General features: G+C 46.2%; 2 protein-coding genes across 4 annotated transcripts in view; both read left to right on the top strand.

Annotated features, from left to right (window-relative positions):
• Positions 1–13250, top strand: part of LOC146036342 (putative HLA class I histocompatibility antigen, alpha chain H) — a 405284-nt gene that overhangs the window by 199958 nt on the left and 192076 nt on the right. The gene's annotated exons all lie outside the window — the stretch shown is intronic.
• Positions 1–13250, top strand: part of LOC146036344 (putative HLA class I histocompatibility antigen, alpha chain H) — a 223387-nt gene that overhangs the window by 199841 nt on the left and 10296 nt on the right. The gene's annotated exons all lie outside the window — the stretch shown is intronic.

The raw sequence follows: 13250 nt of genomic DNA, 5'->3' as shown, positions 1-13250 counted from the left end.
ACACTGTATATACCTGTATCACATTTATATTACACCCCATCATACATCCCTATCAGTGATACTGGTCCTTTCCTCATGTGTCTCATTACATTATACTGTCCTGTACTCAGTGGTGTAACAATGGGAGAGGATCTGGGGAAGAGAGGTGACACCAGACTTTATATACACTGTATCTATATACCTGTATCACATTTATATTACACCCATCATACATCCCTATCAGTTATACTGGTCATATCCTCATGTGTCTCATTACATTATACTGTCCTGTACTCAGTGGTGTAACAATGGGAGAGAGGATCTGGGGAAGAGAGGTGACACCACACATTATATACACTGTATCTATATACCTGTATAACATTTATATTACACCCATCATACATCCCTATCAGTTATACTGGTCATTTCCTCATGTGTCTCATTACATTATACTGTCCTGTACTCAGTGGTGTAACAATGGGAGAGAGGATCTGGGGAAGAGAGGTGACACCACACATTATATACACTGTATCTATATACTTGTATCACATTTATATTACACCCATCATACATCCCTATCAGTTATACTGGTCATTTCCTCATGTGTCTCATTACATTATACTGTCCTGTACTCAGTGGTGTAACAATGGGAGAGAGGATCTGGGGAAGAGAGGTGACACCACACATTATATACACTATATATACCTGTATCACATTTATATTACACCCATCATACATCCCTATCAGTTATACTGGTCATTTCCTCATGTGTCTCATTACATTATACTGTCCTGTACTCAGTGGTGTAACAATGGGAGAGAGGATCTGGGAAAGAGAGGTGACACCACACATTATATACACTGTATATACCTGTATCACATTTATATTACACCCATCATACATCCCTATCAGTTATACTTGTCATATCCTCATGTGTCTCATTACATTATACTGTCCTGTACTCAGTGATGTAACAATGGGAGAGTGGATCTGGGGAAGAGAGGTGACACCACACATTATATACACTGTATCTATATACCAGTATCACATTTATATTACACCCATCATACATCCCTATCAGTTATACTGGTCATTTCCTCATGTGTCTCATTACATTATACTGTCCTGTACTCAGTGGTGTAACACTGGGAGGGAGGATCTGGGGAAGAGAGGTGACAACACACATTATATACACTGTATATACCTGTATCACATTTATATTACACCCATCATACATCCCTATCAGTTATACTGGTCATATCCTCATGTGTCTCATTACATTATACTGTCCTGTACTCAGTGGTGTAACAATGGGAGAGAGGATCTGGGGAAGAGAGGTGACACCACACATTATATACACTGTATATACCTGTATCACATTTATATTACACCCATCATACATCCCTATCAGTTATATTGGTCATTTCCTCATGTGTCTCATTACATTATACTGTCCTGTACTCAGTGGTGTAACAATGGGAGAGAGGATCTGGGGAAGAGAGGTGACACCACACATTATATACACTTTATCTATATACCTGTATCACATTTATATTACACCCATCATACATCCCTATCAGTTATACTGGTCATTTCCTCATGTGTCTCATTACATTATACTGTCCTGTACTCAGTGGTGTAACAATGGGAGAGAGGATCTGGGGAAGAGAGGTGAAACCACACATTATATACACTGTATATACCTGTATCACATTTATATTACACCCATCATACATCCCTATCAGTTATACTGGTCATATCCTCATGTGTCTCATTACATTATACTGTCCTGTACTCAGTGGTGTAACAATGGGAGAGAGGATCTGGGGAAGAGAGGTGACACCACACATTATATACACTGTATATACCTGTATCACATTTATATTACACCCATCATACATCCCTATCAGTTATATTGGTCATTTCCTCATGTGTCTCATTACATTATACTGTCCTGTACTCAGTGGTGTAACAATGGGAGAGAGGATCTGGGGAAGAGAGGTGACACCACACATTATATACACTGTATCTATATACCTGTATCACATTTATATTACACCCATCATACATCCCTATCAGTTATACTGGTCATTTCCTCATGTGTCTCATTACATTATACTGTCCTGTACTCAGTGGTGTAACAATGGGAGAGAGGATCTGGGGAAGAGAGGTGACACCACACATTATATACACTGTATCTATATACCTGTATCACATTTATATTACACCCATCATACATCCCTATCAGTTATACTTGTCATATCCTCATGTGTCTCATTACATTATACTGTCCTGTACTCAGTGATGTAACAATGGGAGAGAGGATCTGGGGAAGAGAGGTGACACCACACATTATATACACTGTATATACCTGTATCACATTTATATTACACTTATCATACATCCCTATCAGTTATACTGGTCATATCTTCATGTGTCTCATTACATTATACTGTCCTGTACTTAGTGGTGTAACAATGGGAGAGAGGATCTGGGGAAGAGAGGTGACACCACACATTATATACACTGTATATACCTGTATCACATTTATATTACACCCATCATACATCCCTATCAGTTATACTGGTCATTTCCTCATGTGTCTTATTACATTATACTGTCCTGTACTCAGTGGTGTAACAATGGCAGAGAGGATCTGGGGAAGAGAGGTGACACCACACATTATATACACTGTATATACCTGTATCACATTTATATTACACCCCATCATACATCCCTATCAGTGATACTGGTCATATCCTCATGTGTCTCATTACATTATACTGTCCTGTACTCAGTGGTGTAACAATGGGAGAGAGGATCTGGGGAAGAGAGGTGACACCACACATTATATACACTGTATATACCTGTATCACATTTATATTACACCCCATCATACATCCATATCAGTTATACTGGTCATTACCTCATGTGTCTCATTACATTATACTGTCCTGTACTCAGTGGTGTAACAATGGGAGAGATGATCTGGGGAAGAGAGGTGACACCGCACATTATATACACTGTATCTATATACCTGTATCACATTTATATTACACCCCATCATACATCCCTATCAGTTATACTGGTCATTTCCTCATGGGTCTCATTACATTATACTGCCCTGTACTCAGTGGTGTAACAATGGGAGAGATGATCTGGGGAAGAGAGGTGACACCGCACATTATATACACTGTATATACCTGTATCACATTTATATTACACCCCATCATACATCCCTATCAGTTATACTGGTCATATCCTCATGTGTCTGATTACATTATACTGTCCTGTACTCAGTGGTGTAACAATGGGAGAGGATCTGGGGAAGAGAGGTGACACCACACATTATATACACTGTATCTATATACCTGTATCACATTTATATTACACCCATCATACATCCCTATCAGTTATACTGGTCATTTCCTCATGTGTCTCATTACATTATACTGTCCTGTACTCAGTGGTGTAACAATGGGAGAGAGGATCTGGGGAAGAGAGGTGACACCACACATTATATACCCTGTATCTATATACCTGTATCACATTTATATTACACCCATCATACATCCCTATCAGTTATACTGGTCATTTCCTCATGTGTCTCATTACATTATACTGTCCTGTACTCAGTGGTGTAACAATGGGAGAGAGGATCTGGGGAAGAGAGGTGACACCACACATTATATACACTGTATATACCTGTATCACATTTATATTACACCCATCATACATCCCTATCAGTTATACTGGTCATATCCTCATGTGTCTCATTACATTATACTGACCTGTACTCAGTGGTGTAACAATGGGAGAGAGGATCTAGGGAAGAGAGGTGACACCACACATTATATACACTGTATCTATATACCTGTATCTGTTAGGGACACGGGAGATCTCGCCAACCCTAACTCCGTTGTCACCTATTGGAGTTGGCGGGTGCGTGCTAAGCTAACCTTCACCAATAATAGCCTCGTTCGTGGGAGCCCGTTAGTCAGGCTCCCACCCCGATGCCACCTGGTCTTACTAGTGACAACGCAGCCGCCAAGGCCAGAGGAGAACAAGGGGAAAGCTATCTAAGAACCCTAGAGGCGAGAACTACCCCTGCCCTATGGAGGAGGGTGTCAGTGGATAACACTCTACGCTGGAACACCCGAGGCAAATACGGTAGCCTAGAGGTGTAACAATACACAATCGCTGATCCAAACTGCCAGGTGTAACAATACACAGGATGGATCAAAATCATAGAAACTACTGACAGGTGTAACAATACACAGTATGATGACACAATACTATGAACGCTGACAGGTGTAACAATACACAGAATGATGACACAATACTGTAAACGCTGACAGGTGTAACAATACACAGAATGATGACACAATACTGTAAAGGCTGACAGGTGTAACAATACACAGAATGATGGTACAATAATGGAATGCCAAAACAGACAGGGAGTGGATACAACTCCCACTTATCTGAGAACGGAGGGGTCTGCGACCAGAAGGGAACAAGGATCCAGGAGGCAGCTATGACAAGTCCACAGGAGACAGGAATAACGCTGTGCAAGGACCTGGAACCGGAAACACTCAGAGACACGAACTCCAAAGCTATAGCCGGCATCTGAGTGTACTGGTGCAGCAGTTTAAATAGCGCGCCAGAGCACTACGCTGACGTAGTGTGGGGCGTCACGTACACCCCTTCCTCCCTGCGGCCGCCAGGCGTCCCCCGTCTCCTAGGCAACCGCTGCGGCAGGGGAGGAAGGGGTTGTCTCCTAGTTGCCGGGCGCCCGTCTCCGTATGCCGGAAGTATCCGGCTGATGACGCGACGGCGTCCTGGCAACGCAGCAACCGCCGGGACTACAGAGGAGGCTGCCGGGCGAGCGCAGGTGCTGCCCGTGCAGCTCCTAACAGTGCCCCCGCCTTGAGGAGGGGTCACCGAACCCTTAGACCCGGGTTTGAACGGGAAATTTTAAAAAAACTCCGCTTTAAGCCTGGGTGCATGTAAAAATCGCTCAGGTACCCAAGACCTTTCCTCTTCTCCGAAACCCTTCCAGTGGACCAAAAATTTAAGTTGTCCCCGAACGACCTTGGAGTCTAATATCTGTTCCACTATGAATTCCTCATGCCCTTGAACGAGGACTGGTCTACGCTTCTGAGTGGCTCCTGATTGAGAAGTCATTGAGGCTGGTTTGAGAAGGGAACAGTGAAAGACATTATTGATTCGCAGCGCTCTGGGAAGCTGCAACCTAAATGCCACCGGGTTAATCTGAGCAGTGATCCGGAATGGACCGATGAACCTAGGTCCCAATTTAGGGCATCTCTGGCGAAGCTTGATGTGACGGGTTGACAACCACACTTTTTGCCCCACTCGGAATACACAAGGTCTCCTATGCCTGTCAAAGAAAACTTTAGACCGTGCAGAAGACTGTCTTAGAGCTAAGTGTACCTTGCGCCATGACCTCCTAAGGAGGGATACCGTGGAGAGGGGCGATCGAGAGGACTCCGTGGAAACAGCAAAGGAATTGCACTTGGGATGGAACCCGAAATTTCACAAAAACGGCGAACTCTTGGAAGCCACATGGTAGAAGTTATTATAAGCAAACTCGGCCAAAGGTACCAGCTCGGCCCAATCGCTCTGACATTTGGAGACAAAACAGCGCAAATATTGCTCCAAGGCCTGATTGACCCTTTCGGTCTGTCCATTGGACTGTGGGTGATATCCAGAAGAAAGACTGACCTGTATACCCAACTCAGAACAAAAATTTCTCCAGAACCTGGCTACAAACTGAGAGCCCCTGTCGGAAACAATATCCAAGGGAAGGCCGTGAAGTCTGAAAACATGAGTGATAAAGAGCTGTGCCAATTCTTTGGCTGTGGGAATTTTACGCAAAGGTACAAAATGTGCCATCTTGCTAAAGCGGTCAACAGTGACCCAAATGGTGGTGAAGCGGGAAGATGGAGGCAGGTCGACAATAAAGTCCATAGAAATATGGGACCATGGCTTTTCTGGAATGGATAATGGCAAGAGTGTACCCACTGGTGATAATCTGGAAGACTTATGTCGAGCACAAACAGGACAAGAAGAGATAAAAAGAGAAACGTCTTGTTTCATGGTGGGCCACCACACCGCTCTGGACAAGTGTTCCAGGGTCTTAGTAACGCCAGTATGTCCTGTGACCCTACTGGAATGAAAGTCCTTGAGGACCAACTCTCTGAGATGTCTAGGGACAAACAGGCGATCAGGAGGAGTCCCCTGCGGGGCTGAAGGCTGAGAAGCCAGAACACGGGAGGCCAAATCCTGAGTGAGACCTGCAAAAATGACAGAGGACGGGACAATGGGGGCCTCTTCCAGTTCAGCACTCTGACAAGTCTGAAAACTCCGAGATAGGGCATCAGCCTTGACATTCTTGGGCCCAGGTCTGAATGTAATGATAAACTGGAACCTGGTAAAAAACAATGCCCATCGAGCTTGTCGTGGATTTAGCCGTTTGGCCGACTCAATGTAGGCTAAGTTTTTGTGGTCGGTGATTACGGTGGTTACGTGTTTGGCCCCTTCAAGCCAATGACGCCACTCCTCGAACGCCCACTTAATGGCCAACAATTCCCGATTTCCAACATCATAGTTCCTTTCGGCTGAGGAGAACTTCCGGGAGAAGAAAGCACAAGGATGAATCTTCTGATCATGAATGTCCTTCTGGGAAAGGACAGCTCCGGCCCCTACATCTGAGGCATCAACCTCCACAAGAAAAGGAACTCTGGGGTCAGGGTGATGTAAGACGGGAGCTGAACAAAAAACTTTCTTCAATTTATGAAAAGCTTCGATGGCCTGTGGGGACCACACTTCCGGATTGGCTCCTTTGCGAGTCAATTCAATAATGGGGGCGACAATGTCAGAAAAAGAACGGATGAATCTCCGATAATAATTCGAGAATCCTAAAAATCTTTGGACCGCCTTGAGGTTCATAGGACGAGCCCAGGACATGATGGCCTGAACCTTACTGGGGTCCATAGAAAAACCTTTGGGAGAAATGACATAGCCCAGAAAAGAGACTTGAGAAACTTCGAATTCACATTTTTCGAGTTTGGCGTATAGTTGATTCTCACGCAACTTCTGAAGAATCATGCGAACATGTTGCCTATGTTCTGAAAGTGACTTAGAAAAAATTAAAATGTCGTCTAGGTACACAACAGCAAATACCCCTAGGTAGGGACGGAGGACCTCATTAATAAAATCTTGAAAGACCGCAGGAGCATTGGCCAAGCCAAACGGCATTACAAGATATTCGTAGTGACCCGAGTGTGTATTAAAGGCAGTCTTCCACTCATCTCCCTTCCTAATCCTAATGAGGTTATACGCTCCTCTGAGGTCGATCTTGGAAAAAACTCTCGCCTCTCGGATTTGATCAAATAAAACAGATATGAGTGGTAACGGGTAAGAATTCTTTATGGTAATCTTGTTCAGGGCCCGATAATCAATACATGGACGCAACGATCCGTCCTTCTTCTCTACAAAAAAAAACCCCGCGCCCACGGGAGACTTAGATGGACGAATAAACCCTTTTTCTAGACTCTCACTTATGTATGAATCCATGGCCTGGGATTCAGGAGCTGAAAGGGCATATAAACGTCCCTTGGGCAATCTGGCATCGGGGACGAGGTCTATGGCACAATCAAAAGGGCGGTGAGGGGGCAACGTATCGGCTTCTTTTTTGGAGAATACATCGGCAAAGTCTCTGTAGGGTAAAGGTAGAGAAGAAAAAACGGGAAGGACAAGGCGAAGAGGAAGAGAGAGACAATGATCTGAACAGGAGGAGCCCCACCGTGTAATTTCCCCAGTGGTCCAATCAATACTAGGATTGTGCTTTCCAAGCCATGGTTACCCCAGAACGAGTGGTGTGAGTGGACAGTGGAACAAAAAGAAGGAAATCTCTTCAGAATGAAGAGCCCCCACCGACAGCTGGAGAGAAGGAGTGCACGCAGTAACACTGCCGTTGGAGAGAGACTGCCCATCAAGGCCACAAACCGACAAGGCATTGACCAAGGGAATGGGCTCGAGCCCCAGTGAATGAACCAGACCCCTGTCAATAAAATTGCCGGCTGCGCCGCAGTCAACAAAGGCAGTGGTACTGACGGTGCGGTTTTTACAGGTGAGAGAAACCTGAATGAGAATCGAGTCTAGGGGAGAAAAACAGGATAGGCCCAAGTGAGTTTCCCCAAAAACACTCAGGCCCTGTCTTTTCCCGCCTTCAACGGGCAGACCACCGCACGATGACCCTGACCCCCACAATACAGACAGAGACCTTTCAGTCTCCTGCGGTTCTTTTCTGAGGCTGACAACCGAGTAGCCCCAATCTGCATAGGTTCGTCACCAGAAACCTCCGAGGTCTCCCCCAGTGAAGATGAGGAAAAAACCCCGGACTCCCTCTCCCTCTGACGTTCCCGGAACCTCCGATCTACCTTGATGGCTAATTCCATAATGTCATCAAGGGAGGTCGGGGTAGGGTAGTGAACCAACGCATCCTTGAGAGTTTCTGACAGACCAATTCTAAACTGGCTGCGGAGTGCTGGGTCATTCCAACCTGAATCAATGGCCCACCTCCTAAACTGGGTACAATAAGCCTCTGCATTACTCTGACCCTGCCGTAGTGCCCTCAGGTTGGCTTCAGCTGAGGCAGCACGGTCTGGGTCATCATACAGCAACCCCATGGCCGAAAAGAACAAATTCACCGAGGTAAGGGCCTCAGAACTTGCGGGAAGGCCGAAAGCCCAGGTCTGCGGGCCCCCCTGTAATAGGGAGATAACCATTCCCACCCGCTGGGATTCTAAGCCAGAGGAGGCCGGGCGGAGTTTAAAGTAAAGCTTACATGACTCTCTAAAATTAAAAAACTGGGATCGCTCCCCGGAAAACCGGTCTGGGAGACTCAATTTGGGTTCAGGGTTTCTGGAAGAGGATAAGACCCCTACCCGTTCCTCTTGTGAGTTCACCCGGAGGGTCAATTTCTGGAGCTCTTGGGTCAGGGTATGCATCTGTCCTGCCAAAGCGTGATTCGCAGCCTGCTGGGCTGGATCCATGACAGCAGAACCACAACCAGGGAAGTGGAGGTGAAGTATGGGCCGGCTATAATGTTAGGGACACGGGAGATCTCGCCAACCCTAACTCCGTTGTCACCTATTGGAGTTGGCGGGTGCGTGCTAAGCTAACCTTCACCAATAATAGCCGCGTTCGTGGGAGCCCATTAGTCAGGCTCCCACCCCGATGCCACCTGGTCTTACTAGTGACAACGCAGCCGCCAAGGCCAGAGGAGAACAAGGGGAAAGCTATCTAAGAACCCTAGAGGCGAGAACTACCCCTGCCCTATGGAGGAGGGTGTCAGTGGATAACACTCTACGCTGGAACACCCGAGGCAAATACGGTAGCCTAGAGGTGTAACAATACACAATCGCTGATCCAAACTGCCAGGTGTAACAATACACAGGATGGATCAAAATCATAGAAACTACTGACAGGTGTAACAATACACAGTATGATGACACAATACTATGAACGCTGACAGGTGTAACAATACACAGAATGATGACACAATACTGTAAACGCTGACACGTGTAACAATACACAGAATGATGACACAATACTGTAAAGGCTGACAGGTGTAACAATACACAGAATGATGGTACAATAATGGAATGCCAAAACAGACAGGGAGTGGATACAACTCCCACTTATCTGAGAACGGAGGGGTCTGCGACCAGAAGGGAACAAGGATCCAGGCGGCAGCTATGACAAGTCCACAGGAGACAGGAATAACGCTGTGCAAGGACCTGGAACCGGAAACACTCAGAGACACGAACTCCAAAGCTATAGCCGGCATCTGAGTGTACTGGTGCGGCAGTTTAAATAGCGCGCCAGAGCACTACGCTGACGTAGTGTGCGGCGTCACGTACACCCCTTCCTCCCTGCGGCTGCCAGGCGTCCCCCGTCGCCTAGGCAACCGCTGCGGCAGGGGAGGAAGGGGTTGTCTCCTAGTTGCCGGGCGCCCGTCTCCGTCTGCCGGAAGTATCCGGCTGATGACGCGACGGCGTCCTGGCAACGCAGCAACCGCCGGGACTACAGAGGAGGCTGCCGGGCGAGCGCAGGTGCTGCCCGTGCAGCTCCTAACAGTATCACATTTATATTACACCCCATCATACATCCCTATCAGTTATACTGGTCATTTCCTCATGTGTCTCATTACATTATACTGTCCTGTACTCAGTGGTGTAACAATGGGAGAGAGGATCTGGAGAAGAGAGGTGACACCACACATTATATACACTGTATCTATATACCTGTATCACATTTATATTACACCCATCATACATTCCTATCAGTTACACTGGTCATATCCTCATGTGTCTCATTACATTATACTGTCCTGTACTCAGTGGTGTAACAATGGGACAGAGGATCTGGGGAAAAGAGGTGACACCACACATTATATACACTGTATCTATATACCTGTATCACATTTATATTACACCCATCATACATCCCTATCAGTTATACTGGTCATATCCTCATGTGTCTCATTACATTATACTGTCCTGTACTCAGTGGTGTAACAATGGGAGAGAGGATCTGGGGAAGAGAGGTGACACCACACATTATATACACTGTATCTATATACCTGTATCACATTTATATTACACCCATCATACATCCCTATCAGTTATACTGGTCATATCCTCATGTGTCTCATTACATTATACTGTGCTGTACTCAGTGGTGTAACAATGGGAGAGAGGATCTGGGGAAGAGAGGTGACACCACACAATATATACCGTACACTGTATCTACAGTATGTACCCGTATCACATTTATATTACACCCCATCATACATCCCTATCAGTTATACTGGTCATATCCTCATGTGTCTCATTACATTATACTGTCCTGTACTCAGTGTTGTAACAATGGGAGAGAGGATCTGGGGAAGAGAGGTGACACCACACAATATATACCGTACACTGTATCTACAGTATGTACCCGTATCACATTTATATTACACCCCATCATACATCCCTATCAGTTATACTGGTCATATCCTCATGTGTCTCATTACATTATACTGTCCTGTACTCAGTGTTGTAACAATGGGAGAGAGGATCTGGGGAAGAGAGGTGACACCACACATTATAAACACTATATATATACCTGTATCACATTTATATTACACCCATCATACATCCCTATCAATTATACTGGTCATATCCTCATGTGTCTCATTACATTATACCAGGGGTGTCCAAAAGGGATTGGCCCTGTACTGACCAGTCTGGGGCTGGTGTTCCCTATATCAGGGGCCCCTTGCATATAACATCAGGCCATGAATGACTGCACTATAAGTAGGGGCTATTACCCATCCTCATAGTGGGATTGGCCCTGTACTGACCAGTCTGGGGCCGGTGTTCCCTATATCAGGGGCCCCTTACATATAACATCAGGCCATGAATGACTGGACTATAAGTAGGGCTATTACCCATCCTCATAGTGGGATTGGCCCTGTACTGACCAGTCTGGGGCTGGTGTTCCCTATATCAGGGGCCCCTTACATATAACATCAGGCCATGAATGACTGCACTATAAGTAGGGGTTATTACCCATCCTCATAGTGGGATTGGCCCTGTACTGACCAGTCTGGGGTCGGTGTTCCCTATATTAGGGGCCCCTTACATATAACATCAGGCCATGAATGACTGCACTATAAGTAAGGCTATTACCCCCTCATAGTGGGATTGGCCCTGTACTGACCAGTCTGGGGCAGGTGTTCCCTATATCAGGGGCCCCTTACATATAACATCAGGCCATGAATGACTGCACTATAAGTAGGGGCTATTACCCATCCTCATAGTGGGATTGGCCCTGTGCTGACCAGTCTGGGGCCGGTGTTCCCTATATCAGGGGCCCCTTACATATCACATCAGGCCATGAATGACTGCACTATAAGTAGGGATATTATGCTTCCTCATAGAGGGATTGGCACTGTACTGACCAGTCTGGGGCCGGTGTTCCCTATATCAGGGGCCCCGTACATATAACATCAGGCCATGAATGACTGCACTATAAGTAGGGCTATTACCCATCCTCATAGTGGGATTGGCCCTGTACTGACCAGTCTGGGGCTGGTGTTCCCTATATCAGGGGCCCCTTACATCTAACATCAGGCCATGAATGACTGCACTATAAGTAGGGCTATTACCCATCCTCATAGTGGGATTGGCCCTGTACTGACCAGTCTGGGGCTGGTGTTCCCTATATCAGGGGCCCCTTACATATAACATCAGACCATGAATGACTGCACTATAAGTAGGGGCTATTACCCATCCTCATAGTGGGATTGGCCCTGTACTGACCAGTCTGGGGCTGGTGTTCCCTATATCAGGGGCCCCTTACATATAACATCAGGCCATGAATGACCACTATAAGTAGGGCTATTACCCAGCCTCATAGTGGGATTGGCCCTGTACTGACCAGTCTGGGGTCGGTGTTCCCTATATCAGGGGCCCCTTACATATAACATCAGGCCATGAATGACTGCACTATAAGTAGGGGCTATTACCCATTCTCATAGTGGGATTGGCCCTGTACTGACCAGTCTGGGGCTGGTGTTCCCTATATCAGGGGCCCCTTACATATAACATCAGGCCATGAATGACTGCACTATAAGTAGGGGCTATTACCCAGCCTCATAGTGGGATTGGCCCTGTGCTGACCAGTCTGGGGCTGCTGTTCCCTATATCAGGGGCCCCTTACATATAACATCAGGCCATGAATGACTGCACTATAGGTAGGGGCTATTACCCATCCTCATAGTGGGATTGGCCCTGTACTGACCAGTCTGGAGCTGGTGTTCCCTATATCAGGGGCCCCTTATATCACATATATGAAGTATCCCTCTGATGTAGGAATAAGGTATCACAGTGTCTGCAGTATCTACTATCTACTGTGATTGCTCCATTCCTGCCAATACCACGTCCCCCATACTGTATGTGCCTGTGGGGGATTAGTTGCTGCCATATGTAGTAATACCATGAATGCTGCTGTACACTGTCCCCGCTGCTACTGCAATCCTCAGATTATAGTAGCCTATTGTAGCCTATGGTCTACACTTCTTGGACCCCACCACTGGACATTGTTGCTGTGCATGGTGGTAACACTGACTGCACATGTGCAGAGGCCCGGACACCACACTGAGCACATCTCAGGGATGGTCTCATTACACAGCCCCT

Source organism: Crinia signifera, chromosome 9 (assembly GCF_055691185.1).
Source record: "Crinia signifera chromosome 9, ASM5569118v1, whole genome shotgun sequence".
In the NCBI taxonomy this organism is placed as follows: domain Eukaryota; kingdom Metazoa; phylum Chordata; class Amphibia; order Anura; family Myobatrachidae; genus Crinia; species Crinia signifera.
This window is presented reverse-complemented; position numbering and strand designations above follow the sequence as displayed.